This window comes from Pleuronectes platessa, chromosome 2 (assembly GCF_947347685.1).
Source record: "Pleuronectes platessa chromosome 2, fPlePla1.1, whole genome shotgun sequence".
Classification (NCBI taxonomy): Eukaryota; Metazoa; Chordata; class Actinopteri; order Pleuronectiformes; family Pleuronectidae; genus Pleuronectes; species Pleuronectes platessa.
Window position 1 is genome coordinate 9,928,649 of NC_070627.1, and position 6,119 is coordinate 9,934,767.

Consider the following 6,119-nt stretch of genomic DNA (forward strand, 5'->3'; position numbering starts at 1 on the left):
CTGCTATCGCACCGTGCACATGGTGTCGGTGTCTTGAGTGTGAGCGACAGTTAAAGCCACTCGCTCTCTGTCCAGTTATCAGCCGGGTCCTTCAGGCCACATTGCAGACTAATACAAATATTTGAGGCGGGTGGACTCGCCCTCTGTATCAAAGGAGCGATAGCCTCCGGAAAGAGTAAACGAAGCCTGCAACAGATGTGTTCTGCTCTGTACTGGTGTCAAACAAAGAGTTATGGAAGGGGATCCTTTTTATGACACACTACTGGTAACAGGTGACGTTTTAAAAGAATGATAACCACATGAAACTAATTTAGAGACAGGAGGAAACACTTCCCCACTCTGGTATAAAAAAACTGATTTGCTTAAGTTATGAGAAACAAATGGGGTAAGCAAATAGAACATCTGAGACATAAAAGTTTAAGATCTTCGTGAAGACCTGTACAGGGAGAACCCCCCATGATACTGCCGACTCTCCTGTTGTAACATTTACACTTCCCAGGCTGCATGGTTCCAATTTAGGCCTTCTAATGAGCTGTAGTTGAGGTCAATTTATATAAAACGTCCCGGGGCCGACTCTGTCATCAGGGACCGACATGTTTATGGTGGTCTGGAGTGGGCGCACGGTCGATTCCACAGCATAAAAGGCAAACAGGGAGAACAAGGGTATGGGCAGGGTGTGTCCGACCAGTGAGTGAGGGTGGGGGGTTAAGAAGACGGTCAGTGGGTTTTAAAACCTCTACGCTGCTACTGGTTTTTTTCTGCCTTTTTAAAAAAACACACTCCCCGGGCAGTGGTGGCGGCGGCAGCGTACTGTAGCCCTAACTTTATTTTTACTTCTTTTATTTAGAAAGCCAGGAAACATTAAGTGTTACTTCAAATAAGGTCATAAAAAGAAAAGTATACATGCAGTGACACATGAGGACGGACAATCGGTTCCATATGGTTTGCCCACTCATGCCCCTGCACTCCATTCAACACAATCAAATCACTGCAGGCTTTAATAGGACTACAAAGGTTGTTCCAGAGGATCAGACACACCTGTTTAAGCCATCACGCAGACCACTTCCGACCGAGCTCACACAAAGACGGAACTGTTAAACATTCATTCAAGCAGTGCTTAGTGTTAAGTCCTTGATGAGTTAGACAAACTTACACTTAATGAATTACTCCAGAGGCTCTCGGCTTTCTGAGACTCAGATTCCAGCTCCTTAAAATGAGACAACAGCTCCTCATGATCTGCTGAACAAAATGCTAATGACTCCTTTTCTCTCCATTATCTGGTCCTAAGTGAGTGGTCACGAAGAACAATGGCCTGTGCTTTGGCATAGCCACAGGCACGGGTTCCTGCTACCACCTACCTGTGTGCGCAGGGCAGCGGGAGGAAGGGGGCTGCGGGGGGGGAGGCATGAGGCAGGACAAAAGCACAGGTGTCTGCAGGTGTGGCTGGGTCTCTGTGACGGAGCGGGGGTAGAAAAGGGGGGGAAAGAATGTCTGCACGCCCAGAGGCTCAGCGGTCAGGCCATGAGTAAAAACAAGATAAGGCTGTTATGGCGAGGGGGGAAAGACATACTGACCTGAGTGAACCACAACATGACCCGGAGAGGAGAAGAGGTCAGGCTAACATAAAACAGAGGAAACATACCAGAGGTAAAAAGGTCAGGCTATCTCGGAGATGCTGAGCTTATCATTTACATATCAGGAGAGGAAGTAGCGCCATGTTACAAATAAGTAAAAAAAAAGAAAGATGTGCATTCCCTCATTGATGCAGCCAAGTCAGTTCTCATTGTGGTGACATGCCTCTGAGTCCAGCTGATGCAACAACGCTGCATCTTGCTGCACTATGTCCCGCCTGTCCTCATCGCGCTCCGTGCATCATTATCGCGCCGGTGACGGAGGCGAGACCGACCTCACGTTTCACTTCACAACACAAACAGCAGCCTGCGCTGTGTGCGCCTTGCATCATCAAACCTGGAGTGCCTCTCACATTTCCTGCTCTGATCGCACAAATGTCGCAGCCTCTCCGAGCCTAAGAGCCGCCTTTAAAGTTTAAAAAGGAGTCCTCCCTTGCTGCCCAATGCACCAAGTGTACCACTAAATGAGGCCATTTTGTTTATAGGAATTGTGGGAGAGTTGTGGGTGAGTCTGTGCCCCTTTAAAAAGATAATATCCTCCCCAGTTAATGGCCTCCGGATGACAAATTGCTTCCAGGGGAAAATTTAGTTAACAAAATTGCAAGTGTGACACTTAAAGACATATCCACTCTACTTAAGAAGTTTGACATCCATAATTCAATTGTGCTCAGCAGTGGGTGCAGTAGATTGCCTGAGTAAAGTAGCGCTTGATAACTGATCTTGATGCAGCATTAATACAGATGTGTAATTATCACAAATGATTCATTTTACACACAGATTTCAAATTCAGGATCATTTAGGGAGATCTACTGTAAGAGCTCATATATTAGAGGAGGAACGGTTTACTTGGTTTTGACCTCAGCGGAAAGTTTTTTTCATTGACCATAGGAAAGGCCCATATCTCTTGGAGCCGGTTGGAAAAACACTTAGAAAAAGTGATGGCTCATTATAACCTAATACTCTTACAAATATCTAGAACACCCATAAACTGTTCTTTCCTTTTTCAAAATGCTCACGCTCTTGATGGTATTCTGACTGACATACAGCCCAAACCATCCTTGTTTGCTTTTTTTTAGCCACTAAATACTTCCTTGGAACATTTAAAATGTGGGGATTTAAGCAGAGACAGTGCAGAGGAGGATGGGTGGATGTGTAAAAACCCTCAGGAGAGAAAGGTAGAGACACAATCAGACAGACCTGCCATCAAAAGTACAGCGGTAAGTGAGAAAGGACACGACAGCCAAAGAGCAAATGGATCTGGATTCGGATCAACTGAGAGAGAGAGAGAGAGAGAGAGAGAGAGAGAGAGAGAGAGAGAGAGAGCGAGAGAGAGAGAGAGAGAGAGAGAGAGAGAACGATGTGGATTGGAAGCGGGAGCAGCAGCCAGGGTTGGCAGGGTTTTGGTGGAGGAGTGTGGTGGTTCAGAAGTCCTCCAGCGCGAGGCGCCAGTGTGTCCGGCGGGGGCCCTGACCATGAGCTGCCTCACCCCCCCAGAGCCACGGCCACAAACCCCCTCTCCCCCCTTCACCACCAGCACCGCCACCCATCCAACCCGAAACCCACTGGCAGGCAGCGCTTCACTGGAGCTGCTGCTGCTGCTGCTGCATGTTTATTTAATATTCTGAAGAAATTGAAATATCTTTGTGGGTTAACTCACATATATACACGATTACACATCACACGCACACACGCACACACACACACACACACACACAGTAAATGCACGCACGCATACATTCACACACATACACACACTGCCACCACAATATATAAATAAATAAAGTAGAGTAATAATGTTCTCTTGATCTGTGGCCAAGAATAGAGTCGTGGAGAAAAATCTTTTTTCGAATGGTGTTTGGAGACGCGCAGAGGGAGGAGCGTGGATGTCTGACACTGTGTGTCGCCTGAGCATGTCTCCCGCTGACTCCCACCGAGGAGAGAGAGAGAGAGCGTTAACAAAGTGGTTGACAAACAAGACACAGTTCCCAGGGGACGAGAGGACGCTAGTTGTGAGAAGCAAATAAAGAATCATGTTTAAATTTGTAAATCAAATCATTTAATTCATCACATGTGGATGTAAAAAGTTTGCATTCCACATGATATAATATTGGGTGACTATAGAGTGTGTAGGACTGTGAATGAGAAGATGTATATGAGGTCTTTGTGAAGTGTTAAATGTAGAAATGCACAGTGCCAGAGCGCTCTCTGCGTGCGTGTGGGTGCGTGCGTGTGCGTGTTCGCGCTGGAGAGCACGGCACATCCATATGAAAGTCTCTGATCATCACAAAGCAATTCCCTCAGACAGAAATCCCTTAAACAGCCTCGGTTTTTGGGCTTCACGCTACCCCCCCCCCCCCCCCTTCTGTCTCCTCTCTCCTCAACAGCCACCAACCACTGCTGCTGCCAAAAATAACACAGGAGCGCCACTCGAGCCCGCGCCTCGCCGCAGCGCCGCTTGGCCGCAAGAGAGGGATCAAAACACACACAAAAAAGGAAACCCATCATATCGTGGAAGGAGGGGAAAAAGAGCATTCATACAGCGCCATGCCTGAAGATATCCACTGATGATTTTGGCAAGCGGGGAACCACACATACTAATGCGCCATGGGCCAAGAAAATGGGAAAGCGGAAAAGTGTGTTTGTGGATTGTGTGCATACATTTCGGATGAAGTATATCGTCGCAGCTACACAATTTCCCTCCCGATCCCCCACTCACTCTGTGATTTTAACCGCTTGCTCAATAAAAAAACACGAACACAATCACGTTATAGGTCAATAAATGAGGGCCAAACGAAGCCCCCCCCCCCCCCCCCCCCCCCCCCCCACAGGCAAACAAGGCCAATTACCGCTGAGGGTGTATGAATGATGAGGTATCCTCTGATGTCAGATAAATCCCGGTGCTCTGATTGTAGGTTTTGGGAGTTCAAACGCGAGACAACTTCTACTCATTGTCATGGCCGATTCGCTTTTGTGTTGCGTTTGGCCAAACCGTGCTCCTCTCCACTGACAGACGGAGGCCAGCGAGTGAAGCCATTAGAACCCAAGCTCTGTTTCAACCGCGGCCAGGAAGGGGTTTATGAGCAAACCATCACGGGATTAATCGTCCAGCCGCAGCAATAAATGAAATGATGGAGAGGTGGAAAATGTAGTGAAATGTTTTATGGAAGTGCTGCTACGTTAGTTTGGGCAGAAGGTTCTGAAATTGAGGGTCAGACAGATTAAAAGCGTCGCCCGGATTGCTCTGAGTATAGTCAGCAGGGAAAAGGATTCTAACTGAACTGACAGACACAAATTAGAATCAGTTGTTATTATTTTATCATTGATTTTATGGCCATCCCTTTTTGCTGGCCTGACCTATAGTATAAGGCCATCTTCCTTCCCTTCTTAACACAGAAACAGGGCCTTTATCTCAACTGTTCACATCCGAGCCACTTAGACCCTAGAACCATTTAAATCAAAGATAAATTGCTCAAAACCCAGTTGTTCTCACCGGCTTTCAACTCAAGTTGAGTTTGAGACCTTGATTTAATTTTAGTTTCTTTGCAATTCTCAATTATTTATGATGTTAAACTTTTTATTGCTCATGAATTTTCTATGTAGTCCGCGGTTTCTTCTAAACATATTTTTGTTTTAAGCCTAAAAGCACTTCGGGCATCAGTGATAGTTCTAAACCTGCTATGTTAATAATCTTTGACCTAACTTGACTGGATATGACTTTTCAAAATGTTATCTGAAGAAATTATTTTTACTATAATTTTTATTCCATTGTTCTTATGCTGCTCTGCACCATTTTGACATGTAAACGCATGTTGCTTGGACCAGGGACTTTCTATTTCATTGTTTTGTACTTTAAAATATATGAACGATTAAAATTTAGCAGCAGAAAGATCCCAGGTAAAGCACATTTTAAGTTAGTCTTTAAATGGGTCCTATAAGTAAACTGTGATATTCATTAGAGAGAAGTATCTGTGTAAGTTGAGCCACTGCAGCATACCTGGATGAATGGTCTGTGTATTATGGTGGAGACAGGTGCCAGAATCCCAGAAGCTCAAAGCATCCAGCGACAGAGACGTTTATCATTTAGACACATTAGTGACTGACTGTCGCCCTCTACTGGATTTTTGTATTCATAACAGATGATGGCAGAGGAAACAACCACCCACATCAGGAACAATTAACCTTATGATTATCCATAAATTCCTTCCCAAACTTTAGACATTAACCTCTAACCAAAAATTAAAAAATTAAAACTATTTCAGATAATTGAATGTCTACTGATGCATGTTGAAATGATTACGGTGTAAACAGAGACAGTTTCTCTGATGAGAAGGAAATTCTCTTCTTCTAATATTAATGATTTATCTAAATTCTTCTAATAGACCTGTAGTTTATCTACTTGACGGTTAGTTATGTACGAGGTAGGTCTTTTAACAGCTCATGTGTTTGGAATACACAAGTATCCACCATCGCTACAACTGTGATCCCATC

The 6,119-nt window shown here is 45.0% G+C and overlaps 1 protein-coding gene across 1 annotated transcript in view; it reads left to right on the top strand.

Annotated features, from left to right (window-relative positions):
- Positions 1–6,119, top strand: part of LOC128448678 (proline-rich protein 13) — a 102,138-nt gene that overhangs the window by 48,952 nt on the left and 47,067 nt on the right. The gene's annotated exons all lie outside the window — the stretch shown is intronic.